Source organism: Palaemon carinicauda, chromosome 3 (genome assembly GCF_036898095.1).
Source record: "Palaemon carinicauda isolate YSFRI2023 chromosome 3, ASM3689809v2, whole genome shotgun sequence".
Lineage (NCBI taxonomy): Eukaryota > Metazoa > Arthropoda > Malacostraca > Decapoda > Palaemonidae > Palaemon > Palaemon carinicauda.
In genome coordinates this window covers 23612624-23625123 of record NC_090727.1, presented here as the reverse complement: position 1 = coordinate 23625123, position 12500 = coordinate 23612624, and the positions used below count along the sequence as shown (strand labels likewise).

The 12500-nt window shown below is 38.6% G+C and overlaps 1 long non-coding RNA gene across 1 annotated transcript in view; it reads right to left on the bottom strand.

The window, feature by feature from the left end:
* Window positions 1-12500, bottom strand: part of LOC137636968 (uncharacterized) — a 52159-nt gene that overhangs the window by 34599 nt on the left and 5060 nt on the right. Inside the window, exon 2 of the long non-coding RNA XR_011043318.1 lies at window positions 11759-11780. This is a non-coding gene — a long non-coding RNA (uncharacterized lncRNA). The remainder of the gene's footprint in view (window positions 1-11758; window positions 11781-12500) is intronic.

Below are 12500 nucleotides of genomic sequence, written 5' to 3'. Positions count from 1 at the left end.
CGAGGAAATTAGCAATAACCACTCTGGCATTGGGCCTCTATCCAAGACTGAAACAGTTCTCTGGGACATAACATTCACAGAGCAAGGACTGACGTCTAAGAAATTAGCTACGATACCAAAAATACAAACTGGAACTCGAACCATCAAAAAATGTTGACACCATAACCAATTTGGAACAATTAACACTCGGAGAAAATTACTTTTTGTCCTTCACAATATAAATGAAAAAGACCACCTCTGAATTAAAATGGCCGATGAGGTAACGTCCCTGATTGGTGAACGCCAGACTGGGGTTCGAGTCAAGCTCAAACTCGTTAAGCTCCTTTGGTCACTGCAACCTCACCATCCTTGTGAACTAAGTACGGGGGGTTTGGGGGAGCCTATAGGTCCATCTGCTGAATCATCAGCAGCCATCGCCTGGCACTACCTGGCCCTACCTGTCCCTATATATATATATATATATATATATATATATATATATATATATATATATATATATATATATATATATATATATATATATATATATATAGTCAGTCTCCAGGGCATTGCCCTGCTCGATAGGGCACTGTCACTGTCCCATGCCTCTGCCATTCATGAGCCGCTTTTAAACCTTACAAACATTCAAAGAAATCAGTTAATACCATCGGTGGCAAACTGAGAATCCAATAGCAGAAAGGTGATTATATTAAATGAATAAAACCCCTACCTCTTGCCCAGCATGACATTCTAAAACTCGGCCTTAATTGCCACTGTTGGAGCCCCTTTTCTTATAGCATCCTGCTTTTCCAACTAGGCTTGCAGCTTAGCAAGTAATAATAATAATAATAATAATAATAATAATAATAATAATAATAATAATAATAATAATAATAATAATAATAATAATAATAATAATAATAATAATAGTGTCTCAAAACCAAAACCAACCAACAAAAGGACGGAGATTGATTTGCTGCTTGATTCGATCCAGCATTCCAAAAAGTAAAGTCACCCTCCAGACAACTGATACCATTCCCCCAAAGCTTCTTGGTGAAGCTCTCCCCAAACACAGACAATACACGACCAGTATTGTCACCCAGGGAAAAAAAAAAATAGCCGAGAAACTTAAAACCCAAGAGAGCATTACCATCTGTCAAGCTGATAAGACCGTTGCTTTCGTCTTCATCTCCATAGCTGACTACCAAACCAATCTTGATGTAATTCTTTCCCATGAAAGCAAGTTTAAGCTTCTCACTCCTAACCCTAGAGACTACACGAGGAGGAATGATGATAAAAGCATCCAAGCTGCGAACACTGCAAGCAACACGATCCGTCTGCTTCCCATCACCGCCAACCACGGTCTTGTTTACCTCTATGGTAATGTTAAGACCCATAAAGATGGAAACCCAGTTTGTACCTACTTTCTCTCCAACTGAATGACGGGAACCAATGGGTTCTTTTGAGGTGGATACCTTCTTCCCTTCCGTCACTTTCTTCCTTTTCATTTGACCTATAGAGCCTGAGGTGCCTCTTAAAACAAGGGAAAAAAGAAAGCTGAATCGATAATAAACAAAAGTGGGTGATAATCCTTATCCCACATCCCAAACCACTAACAAATAAAAGTTGCAGATTATCCCATATCCTAAATCACCTACTACAAACCTAAACATAATCTAAACAAACACCTACAGGCTGCAGGTGTGCAAGAGCCCGTGCAAAAGCCCGTGCAAGGCCGTAAGGGCCAGGAAATCTGCAACAACAAATCAGCCAGTGCCCTGCCATTACCCATCAGCTCACCAGAAGAATCAACATGTTCCTTACCCCTTACATACTGAATAATCATAGTATGCAGTCATTTGCCGATTTCCTTACCAGCATACAAGGCTCTTAGAAATACGGGGACATTACATCCATGGTCGTAGAATACTCTCAACGTGACTATAGCCCTTATGAGGAATTGTGTTTACAAGGACCATAATACATACCCACTTAGTGTTCCATACATTTCTCGAGATTTGTACCAAACGGACCCCTTTCACCTCGCACAGAAGCCAATCATATATACAGAAGGACAGCATCACCATGGTGTCCCTTCTTGGAGTTCCTTTTGCAAACTTTTATGTAGGCATTGTTGAAGAGCAGGTTTTATTAAGGATTAACAAAGCAGATATTTACGTCAGGTACTGAATGTTGATAATACCTTTAGGGTTGTGGTGTCCTATTGGAAATATCCCTGTCTGGTAATTGCCACACTGGGGTTTGAGTCCTACTCAAACTTCTTAGTTCCTTTGGCCGCTGCAACCTCACCATCCTTGTGAGCTAAGGATGAGGGGTTTAGGGAAGCCAATAGGTCTACCTGCTGGGTCATCAGCGGCCATTGCCTGTCCCTCCCTGGTCATAGCTTTGGTAGAGACGGGGCTTAGGTGCTGATCAAATGCATATATGGGTCAGTCTCTAGGGCATTGTCCTGCATGCTCGGGCTATGTCACTGTCCCTTGCCTCTGCCATTCACGAGTGAACTTTAAACCTCTTAAATCCCCAACCCTTGAAGACGTCAAGTAACAACCTATTTAATCTCGGCCTTTGCTTTAAGGGTGAGATCGAGTACCCAGCCAGTTAACTGTATAAAGCGACAGCTGTAAAGGCTTATATCAAGAAGGCCTAATAGCATTGCTCACCGTGGAAGGCCACCCGTGACGATGATAATTGAATGATTTTGTATAAAATAAAACAATCAAAGTATGTTGACGTCTCCTTCACAGAGACTGATTCCTGACTGGAAATTCCCTCAAGATTATTATGATCCATAATGACAAGAGCAATTAAACAAGGTAAGAGTTTGATATCTCTATCATAATTAGAGAGAGAGAGAGAGAGAGAGAGAGAGAGAGAGAGAGAGAGAGAGAGAGAGAGAGAGAGAGAGAGAATTTAAATACACTTTAATATCAGGAGATCTAGTGTTCAGAAAAACATTTCTTATGACTTAATAAAATATAAAGAAATGTTTTAATAAAGTCGTTACAACGAGCTATGCTAAACTTATGGAATTCTTCAAAATTGTTCAGTTAACACTTGATGCAAGACGAAATGGAAAATGGAAAATTTTGTTTATAATAGAAATCTCGGATTCTAATACCTGTATTGAGTCAGGATTTATCTTAACATATCTAATACTCTCTCTCTCTCTCTCTCTCTCTCTCTCTCTCTCTCTCTCTCTCTCTCTCTCTCTCTCTCTCTCTCTCTCCTGTTAGCAAAAGACTTGTACCTGTAATACCACCTACTCAATGCTAAATACTTCTAACAAAATATTTTAATTCTAACTATACTAAATTAATTCAATTATAGGTTAAAAAATCAGTCTCTTACAGATATCAATATAATTCAAAATGACCAGAGAGAGAGAGAGAGAGAGAGAGAGAGAGAGAGAGAGAGAGAGAGAGAGAGAGAGAGAGAGAGAAACTTTTCATTTATACCGACGAGTAGATAATTAAGATCTAATGTATTCGATAAAAAGTGTTAAAACTCCCAATTCATTAAAACCACCTCAATGAACAACCAGTGTTGACGCCTATCAATAAATGGGTGTACTCCAATGCCTATAAACACGCCTTCGCATGCACATACAAGCAAGCAAGCTCTTGAGATCAAACACACTAATGCTTCGATCTGACACACTCGAAGTATAATCACATCTGGGTAAACTAAAAATAGCATTATTCATAAACATTTTTACGTTACTCCACGAAGACATGCTTGAGAGAAGACCATGGAAAATCAGCGAAGTAACTCTAAGCATGTAGGCATGAGATATTGGAATAGAACGACTGTCACAATTTAAAGCCACGAAATAAAAATTAAATGGATATTTTAGACTCCCCCCCCACCCCCACCAACTAGTTCCCTCGTGTGGCTGGTGGTAAGGTAGTTCTAAGTAACTAAGATTTAAGACGATGACATCATTCTCACGATTTTACTTGGAAAACTTAACCGGCCCATTGTTCAAACGATTTTTTTTTGGCCATGTCGCAGAGTTTACGTTCCGTTAGGGCCAGGCCATTTACAACCAATATTCTATGGACATTGTCTACAACAACATGAAGATTATACTGGTTATGAAACAGCAATATAATTCTCTAAAATCAAACCAAATAAGCCACTGTGGAACCCACGCTATTTGTTTGTCGTATACAGTACATTCTTTGAGCATCTGAAATATGCCGAAGCCTGTTCTAATTGCCAAATTCTACCAGTTATAACATTAAAAAAGTCTTCAGTTTCTTATGTTGACATGATTTGTTGGCATAGAAAAATGTTGCCTTACTATGCATCCAGTTAGCTCAATCAGCTAATGGGTTATCCTCCTCATCCTCATCTCCTCCTACCATTATTGACGCAAAGGGCCTCTCTTAGATTTCGCCAGTCGTCTCTATTATGAGCTTTTAAATCAATAATTCTCCACTCGTCATCTCCATCTTCACACTTTATAGTTCTCACCCATGTAGGACTTTGTCTTCCAACTCTTCTAGTGCTTTGTGGAGTCAAGTTGAAAGTTTGGTGAACTATCTCTCTTGGAGAGTGCGAAGAGTATGCCCAAACCATCTCCATCTACCCCTCATCATGATCTCACCTATATATGGCACTCGAGTAATTTCTCTAATAGTTTCATTTCTAATCCTGTCCTGCCATTTAACTCCAAATATTCATCTGAGGACTTTGTTCTCAAATCTACTAAATCTATTGGAGATTGTTTTATTGTCATACCATGATACTTTTGCTCCCCTCTTTATTTTGCAACTTTCCAAACTGCACTCCAAGCTAAGTAAGATATAGCAGGATTAGTCACTTCCAGTAATAACACGATTAATCTCATTTTCCCAAGGGAACATTCATCTAAATATTTCTTTACACAAGCAATGTTTCTAAGATGATATATCCATTGATTCATACAAACTCTAATCCTCATCAAGACTAAATTGTCGTCAATGTTCATTTATTTTTCTTCCTCATCACCATAAATAAAGTTTAATTTGATTTTTGCTTGAATTTTTTAAATGTCAGGATTAGAAATGAAACTATGAGATATTACTCGAGTGCCATATACGGATGAGATCATGGTGAAGGGTAGATGAAGATGGTTTGGGTATGCTCTTCGCACTCCCCAAGAGAGATTAGTTCACCAAACTCTCAACTGAGCTCCACAAAGCACTAGAAGAGTTGGGAGACCCAGGCCTACATGGCTAAGGACTATGAAGCGTGAAGTAGGAACTGATGAATGGCGAGGTATTGATTTAAAAGTTCAAGGAAGAGACAGCTGGCGAATTCTAACCGAGAACTTTTGCGTCAATAGGCGTAGGAGGCGATGATGATGATGATGTTTAAACGTCATTCATTCACTTAATCATTTACACTAGTCAGAAGGGAGTTTAATTTTCAGTTGTAATTTCAATGTCATTCATGCTAAAGTCGAATTGCGTATTATCCCCAAACAGATTGATCTAACTCCATGTCTCAGTAGAACTTTTGATGAAACTAATAATATAAATAAATACCAAAAGTGGATTAGACTGGATTCATTGATTTGGTCTTAATGCCTGGCACTGGGTCCTGGAAGGCCGTTCTGTGCCCTGGAGCAGGTGGGGAACCACGCAGATAAGTATAGTGTTTAATGGTCACTCATGAATGGCAGAGGCAAGGGACAGGAACAGTGCCCTAGAGACTGACAATTTAATACCTATGATCAGCGCAAACTAGGACTAGGGAGGGCCAGGCAATGGCTGCTGATTATTCAGCAGGTAGACCTATAGGCTCCCCAAAATCACCCATCCTTAGCTCGTATGAATGGTGAGGTTGCAGACACTACTAGAAGCTATCAAACTTGACGGATTTCGAACCCCAGTTCAGCAGAATGCCAGACAGGGACGTTTCCAATAGGTTACCAGAGTCCAAGTTATAGGATTGGACTGAACACACTATTCCTAATATGATTATCTTTAGTAGCTCTTTGTAAACAAAGGTTGTGGTGGTCTTATTGGTAACGTCCCTGACTGGTGAACGCCAGACTGGACTTAAGAATCTCACTCAAACTCATTAGTTCCTATAGTCGCTGAAAGCTCACCATCCTTGTGAACTAAGGATGAGGTGTTTGTGGGAGAATCTCACTCAAACTCATTAGTTCCTATAGTCGCTGAAAGCTCACCATCCTTTTGAACTAAGGATGAGGTGTTTGTGGGAGCCAATAGGTCTACCTGCTGAGTCATCGGCAGCCATTTCCTGGCCCTCCTTGGTCCTAGCTTGGGTGGAGAGGGGGTTTAGGCGCTGATCATATGTGTATATGGGTCAGTCTCTAGGGCATTGTCTTGCTTGATAGGGCAATGTCACTGTCCCTTACCTCTGCCATTCATGTGCAACCTCTAAACCAATAAATGATTAAGGGCAGAGTAATATTGATGATGCTTTCTTGTAAACAAATAGAAAAACAATTTGTTCTAACCCTGAACAGTTATGTCAACGTAGCAATAAAACTATCAATTGATCTACATTGGCTACCAGTAAAGGCAAGAAGTATTTACAAGATATGTCTTATGACTTACCAAGCACTACGATTTGGAAAATCAAATTACACGAATGAATTATTAAAGGGCTTTCACATTGACGCTTCTGGGACTAAGACATCGCGTAGATCGTCATAGACTGAATGAGCCGAGATGCAATTTAAACATCAGGTTTAGAGCATTTGCATCGTGTGCAACAAGAATCTGTAATGAGCTGCCTGAAATTCTCAAGAACAGTGAAAGTCTGCAGAGTTTTAAGAAGAAATTTAATACCCACTTATTCACTGGATGCTACGACTCGAATGAAAAGTGCATCAGACAAGAATATAGATGTTAACTAAAATATGTACGAGGGAGGCCCTATGAAGAGCTGCACCGGCAATGGAGTTGGGCCTTGAAGACTACTCACAAGTAACACAAGTAAGTAACATCTAGGCACATCTAGGTCTCAATCCAGCATTTGGGGTTGAAGGGGAAGCATAGTTTGAAGGCTTCAATTTCGTCAAACTCGCTGGAAATCTTCAATTTGAAGCTAAATTACAACTGGAAAAGGAATAATGCCATACATTACACAAGGTAAAAAGCACATTTTAATACCGTCTGGGAAAACTGGAAGGCGTTAATTGCAGTGAAATAGAATAATAAGATTCACTTACGAAGCCAAAACGATTTTTTCCACTGGGAGTGCTGGCCAGCAAATTGCGAACTTTTAACTCTCAGACTAAGTTACCCACCCGGATGGGAAAGTGGTATTGGTGGGGGAGGGGGTTAAGGATCCATTATCATTGTCAAACCCATTAAAAATTAGAAAAACAATAAGTGCAGACCTCCGCCACGGCAGCTTATTTCTCGAAACCAGTTTGACTTTCCTAGAATTTAAATCGTAGGCGTATTTTCGGTCGACCTTGACCATGACCTTTAACCTAGGACTTTCAAAATTGAATCACTTCCACGTCTCCACACAAGAATGAATCCCTGAAAGTTTCACTACTTTGTGAGTAAAATTGTGGCCAGAAGTTGTTCACAAACAAACAGACAAAATGATAAACATGGGCGAAAACATATCCTCCTCCCATCTTCGTTGGCGGAGGTATTAAGACAAAGATAATAGTTCAGCATAACAATTTAATTGATTTGAAAAAATACAGTCCTTAAATTGATCACTTCTATACTAACTGATTTACACTGGATGCCTATTAAAGCAAGAATTATGTTTAACAATTATGCACAATAACCCATTAAGTTATCAGAACCGGACGTCCAAAATATCTACGAGAATTGCTACATATTGTGCAGCCAGCGTTTGACACGAGAATAGTTACAGATGGTTTCAAATGATTGGAATCAAGTTACATGTCGACGGTGCTATGTTCTAGACTCTAGAGCTTTCAAATTTGCGGTCCCAAGACCATACAATAAGATCCCACTAGACCTTCGAAGGACTGAAGATATTAAGGCTCTCAATAGGAAACTAAAGACTATTTTCAAAGTGCTTCGATAATATGGATAATCAACGAGCAATATGCAGTGTGAATTGCTGAATGTCTTGAAATGTATACGATAAAATGAATTATGAAAAGGTCCCATAGAGAGTAGGGTTCCCCTGCAGTATAGGACCTGAAAAGAAGCCCTTGAACTAAAAATAAACTATAGGCCATTAACAGTCACCAGTACGGGCTAGACTTCTAACCAGATTCTGAACCACAAGAAAAAAAATATAAACAAGAACAATGTCAGATTTCTGACCTCTGCCAAAGGTTAACCGAGTCGTCCATGACCTAAGATCTATCTGTGGTGAAAATTTCGTCAAAATTCGTCGAGTAGTTTTGACGTAATCCTGTCCACAGACAAACAGACAAATAAATAAATAAACCGACTCGATCTTATAACCACCTTGGCTGAGTAACAAGACACTCCAAGGCTGTTTTAGAAAAAGCCAGGATTATTGCAATATGAGCAACACATCTAACATCACCTACGACACTTGGAAACACAAACATGATCTAACATAGACACGTACTTTTGAATTTGGTTCGTAAAGAGTAATTTCAAATAAAGATTAAAACTATTATATGGTGTCACTGACGACATTCCCCAGATGTGAAACCAATGCTTAAGTACGAGCAGTTTAAAGACAAAGGTTTAATGGCCACTCATGAATGGAAGAGGCAAGGGACCGTGACATTACCCTATTAAGCAGGACAATGCCCCAGAGACTGACCATATACACATATGATTAGCGCCCAAGCCCACTCTCCATCCAAGCTGGGACCAGGGAGGGCCAAGCAATGGCTGCTGATGACTCAGCAGATAGACCTATAAGCTCCCCCAAACCCCCATCCATAGCTCACAAGGTTGGTGAGGTTGCAGCGACCAAAGAAACTAAAAAATTTGAGCGGGACCCGAACTCCAGTCTGGCAATCACCAGGCACGGATGTTACATGTCATTTGTACGCCAAGTTAGATGAAGATTAAAATCATTATAACATCTGATCTAGGTCTTTCCGGGCTAAAACTCAACAGAACCACTGGTTCCTTATGACCACCCTTAGCAAAGTCAAAATTATTTTTGTTGTTGATTATTACCTCCGCCAACGAAATTCAAAGGTTATGTTTTATCCCCTGTTTGTGTGATTGTTTGTGAACAGCTTCCTGACCACAATTTCAATCGTAGAGTAATGAAACTTGCAGGGATTAACTGTTATGTGAAAATCAGGAAATTATTAAATTCTGGAAAGTCAAGGATAAAGATCAAGGTCAGGGTCAAGCAAAATGTCCAATTCACGTAATCAGCCATTAGTTTGGACATCGTTGTCATTGAGACTTCAAACTTGGTTCATCTTAGAGTGAAAGAAAATCCACGGCAATTAATACATGTTAAGGTTAAAGGTCAAGTTCAATGTCCAGGAAAAGGTCTAGAAATAAGCTGCTGCAGTGGAGGTCTGCGCTCTACTGAGTGCCCCTCTAGTTGTAGATCAATTAAAACAACATATTTCCTTACATACAAAACATCTTTATATCAAGTAGCAAACATTTTTATGGACGCTACCTTTTTCCACAGCCACCAAATTGACAAAGAATTAAACTAGTTTTAAGGAGTAATTGAAGTACACATAAAACTACAGTCACGCCTTCGATTAATGTTGCTTAGTCCACAAAATATTAAAGACAATATTGAGGCCTTACGCAGTCATGTGGATCATTAATAACCACTATTGTTTCATCAAAATTATATTGTCGCTGGAAATGTTCACATGAAACATTAGTAACAAAAATAATTCATGCAAAACGAATTCAAATTTTTGCTTTTATACTAAGCGAACTGTTATGCGTGTTTATTACTATATAAGACTTCATATCTTTATATTAAAAACTTATTTAAAAACTAGAGTGGCACTCAGTAGAGGGCAGACTTACGCCACGGCAGTTTATTTCTTGACCTTTTGATCGACCTCGACCTTTGACCTTTGACCTAGGACTTTCAAAATGGAACCACTTCCACGACTCAACATAACAATTAATCCCTGAAAGTTTCAATACTCTGTGAGTAAAATTGTGGCCAGGAAGCTGTTCATAACCATGCATACACACACACAAACAGGGGCGAAAACATAACCTCCTCCAATCTGCGCTGGCGGAGGTAAGAATTCACCTTACAAGTGGGTCAGGCCGTCTTCGTAACGAAGAGCAAATATGGAGAAAACCATTTGGTTTGACTGGTCGAAAATTGAAAATAAAATGTAGCTAAATTATGGTTGTACAGAAGAATGTTAGAGAGAGAGAGAGAGAGAGAGAGAGAGAGAGAGAGAGAGAGAGAGAGAGAGAGAGAGAGAGAGAGAGAGAAATGAGAGGGTATTGAGAAGAGTGAATCAGGAGAGATCACTTATAAAAGGGATAAGGAGGAGGCAGATGGAATTTCTGGTACATGTCATAAGGAAAGATCAAACTTTTGTGCCTTACGGGAAAGATAGACAGGAGAAGAGCAAGAGGCCGGCAAAGGAAAGGGTTTCTGTACAGCTTACTGGAGGATGTAAATGAGAATGTAACAGCTGGACAATTTATACAGAGAGCTAGAGAGAGAACCAGGTGGAGGCAATTGACAGCCCACGTCGAGGACATGGCCCCTGGATGGATAGATAGATAGATCGATCGATATATAGAGATAGATAAATAGATAGATAGATAGATAGAGATATACTGTAACTAGATAGATATAGGTTGAAAAAAGACAAGGACACCCCCCACCTACTTGCGGTAAAAGTTTAGTCATTAATGAACTAATGAGGTGTTTATATCTGTCCGATAATTTGATAAGAAAAAATTATTGCAGTTTAATACGAAACAAATCATTTCAATTTTCAGTTTTCCCAAGAATATTTTCTAAGAAAAATAAGTTAAGAAAAGATCTTGTTTTGATTTATGGTTTTTTTTCACGGCACTTTCCTGCTTCACATTTACACTGAATTTCGATGTCTTGTTAGTATACGATCCCATAGTATATAAACTAAACCTCTTATTCCAGCAAACACTTGTTTAATTGCATGAGCTGACATAAGGACGACTTAATCTAAACCTATAAATAATCTGTTTCTGGGAATATAATCGACGTCATAATGTTTCAAATGATTTTATGATTAATACCTTCTGTGGTTTCAGATTCATGAGAATAGATACTCGCCAGAACGTCAGCCGGGCAAGCCCAGCTCCACTAGTGTGGTGCCCAACCACAGCAGTGGCTTCTCCAGTAAACATCTTAAATTTAAAGTCCCGGTCTGGGATCCATCTGTCGCCATGTGAATGCTATAGGCGATCACGTTACCACTGTACTAGCCAGTATAAACAAGTTTCAATATCCAATAGATACTAGTGAAACAAAGTAACTAAAATACAATAACCTATTATAACTGAATCTAAAAGTCTTACGTTACAAGTACTGAATTCTACGCAACCAACCAGTCAGTACTGATGCCACATGCTTGTGTTACATTAAAGGAGTCGAAATCCTTTAATATGTCCCACCGCCAGGTTTCCACATGCAGACGTCACCAGCCAGGACACACAGAAGGATGTTTAGATTTACACAATAAAAGATGTATTAATAAATGAGATGCAAACTTGTTTTTACATCGACTTCGTGGTTCCTGGGGGACCACCATTAACGACTGGGTTTTTTTTTATTAACAAAATTTCCTAGCTTTTTAAAGTCTCATGTAATACCCTCTTACCTGTTCTTGTAAATCCCACCATCTGCAAAAGAGAAAAAAAAAGCATAATTAGTATCAAATATGAAACTGATTATGAACAGCAAATTCTCAATGGATATCCCACTTAACATGACCACTAATAATGATTTAAGTTTTTAAAGAAAATTAATTATTTTCTCGTTTTCTCTGAGTTACGTTAAGGTAGATTTGATAACTGATATTGACTAAAGCATATAATTCTCCAAATATTTGAGATTGAAACTTTCTACGTGACATAAAATCTAGCGAATCCTGCTTTGTGTCAATGATTTCTGTGTGGCATGAGACCACATAAGCGTTCTGAAAGTTAAGATTGTAAGTGATTAGGTAAGTAGATAAGTAACCTATTAAGTAAGTAGATAAGTAACCTATTAAGTAAGTATATGTGTAGCCAATGAATTAAGTAGATAAGTAACCGATTTAGCAATAAGACATGTTAATATGAAGCTGTTGTAGTATATACGGGAGGTCAACACCGTTCAAGAAATTGATCTAATTTGGTAGCCAGTTCATCGGGATGTGATTTCAAATAATCATTCACTTTTCAAGATCATTTAACAAAATGAAAAATTGAAGCGATGTATAACAGAGGGTCAACAAACAGTCAATAAATCATTATTATTATTATTATTATTATTATTATTATTATTATTATTATTATTATTATTATTATTATTATTATTATTAATAGCCAAGTTACAACCCTAGTTGAAAAAGCAGGATT